The sequence below is a fragment of the Elephantulus edwardii genome, unplaced genomic scaffold (genome assembly GCF_000299155.1).
Source record: "Elephantulus edwardii isolate Elephantulus edwardi_28Jun2011 unplaced genomic scaffold, EleEdw1.0 scaffold00028, whole genome shotgun sequence".
Taxonomy (NCBI): Eukaryota; Metazoa; Chordata; class Mammalia; order Macroscelidea; family Macroscelididae; genus Elephantulus; species Elephantulus edwardii.
Genome location: NW_006399778.1, coordinates 474,831 through 477,072, shown reverse-complemented (window position 1 = coordinate 477,072; position 2,242 = coordinate 474,831).

Here is a 2,242-nt window from a genome sequence, read left to right as displayed (position 1 = left end):
TTGACATTGAGCCTCAATCCATATTGTAGGCTGCAGTCCTTGACCCTCTGCAGCAGGTGCTTCAGGTCCTCTTCAGTTTCAGCAAGCAGGGCTGTTTCATATGCATAACGCAGATTGTTGATAAATCATCCACCAATCTTGACCCCACATTTCTCCTCATAGAGCCCAGCCTCCCGGATAATCTGTTCTGCATATAGCCTAGAACTGAAATTATCCTTTGACACAACTTTCAGCTAAACAATAGATGGACTCAGTGTTGTTAGGTGCCATTGAGTTGACTGCCACTCACAGAAACCCTGTGAACAACAGATCAAAACCTAGCCCTATGCTGCATCATTCTTACTGTGAGATGATGAACTCAAGAGAAGAACATATTCCTTAGGACAAGTAATCAAAAAGGCAACATTTATCCAGGATAAAGCTAAAAAGGGAGGGAGAGGTAGAAAAGGAGGACTAATGAAAATGGAAAACACAGGCAGGAAGTGGGAGGAGAGATATCACACTGTGGGGACTGCAATCAATGTCACAGAAGAAAATGTGCATAAATTGGAATGCCAATTTGTCCCATAAACATTCACTCAAATCAAGATAAAAAGTTACAAAGGAAAGGATGAAAGAAACCCTGTTGGGGCAGTTCTGCTCTGTTCTATAAAGGCATCAACTGTGAGTCAAAATCGCCTAGACAGCAATGACTTTGAATTATTCCTATTTAAAACACACACACACACACACACACACACACACACACATACACACACCCCAAAACAGAAACAAATAAGATTCAATTCCTGCCTGCAAATAAAGACAGAGACTCATGTTGTTTTAGGTGCCTTCAAATCCATTTTGCTCACAGAGACCGCATGTAACAGAGTAGATCTGTCCCACAGGGTGTCCAGGACTGTACTTTTTACAGAGGCAGCAGTGTTGGATTATCTAATAGGCAAAGTAGGCACTTTGTTTACTAATCTATCATAGATAATACCACATCTTTCTTCCTCACCAAACTGTGCTGCAATCTTAAAGACACTTGGTTCGAATCTACCAGCTGCTCTGTGGAAGAAGGATGGGCAATCCCTTCCATATAATTTACTGTCTCAGAAAACCTGCTGGAGGGTCAGCACTGGTTCCAACTTGATGGCACACAACAACCATCCACCACACCAAAGATTCTGTTTTTAGGAATGGGTGGCATCTGTCTTCCTCCCAACTCCACAGCATCTCCCTACAGAACCAAAGCTTCTTTTCAAATTTGCAATCTTAAAAAATTTACACTTTTTTAACACAGTACCCAGTTAGTGAGGTAAGCACAGGCTTGTTGTGCTTATTTAGTAATCTGTTTTAATCTTTCATTCATTTACACTGATGGCCAAAAACTAGTGGAGTTGTACAATGGCATCACATTGTGAAGAAATCAAAAGGACATTTGAAAAACAGGAAAGAAAAAAAGACCAGAATGGATATCAGAAACTACTGTGAAACTTGCCCTTGAATGTAAAGAAGCTAAAGTAAAGGAAGAAATTATGAAGAGAGCTGAACATGAGACTTCAAAAGGCAGCTCAAGTAGGCAAAGCAAGGTACCGTGACAAAATATGTAAAGACCTAGAGTTAATGAAATCAAAAGAGAAAACACATAACATTTCTCAAGCTGAAAGATGTGAAGGAAAAAAAAAATCAAACCTTGAGTTGGAACATATGAAATTACACAGAAAGTATTAAAAGAAGATAGAAGGAATATACAGCGTCACTGTATTGAAGGAATTGTTTGATGCTTAATCATGTCATGAATTAGCATATGATTATGAACCAGTGGCTCTGAGGAAATAAGGCTAAGCTGCACTGAAAGGCATCAGCAAAATATAAGGCTTCTGGAATTGATGGAAAAAGTGTTTCAGCAAGCAGATACAGCCCATTTGCCCATACCTGTGCTATTCTGCTACTTTACAGAATTGGTCAACTACGTCCAATAGTTTTTTTGCTGAGTCTTTAGGGTTTTTAAAGTATACTCTCATGTCATTGGCATAGAGGGATAATTTTACCTCCTCGTTGCCTATTTGGATACCTTTTATTCCCTTCTTTTGTCTTTTTGCTATTGCTAAGACTTCCAAAACCATATTGAATAAGAGAGGTGATAGTGATCAACAAATGAATGGCTAGAGAAGCTGTGGTATATTCGCACAATGGAATACTATGCTGCATTAAAAAACAAGGAACTCATGCAATATTATTCAAAATGGTTGACTCT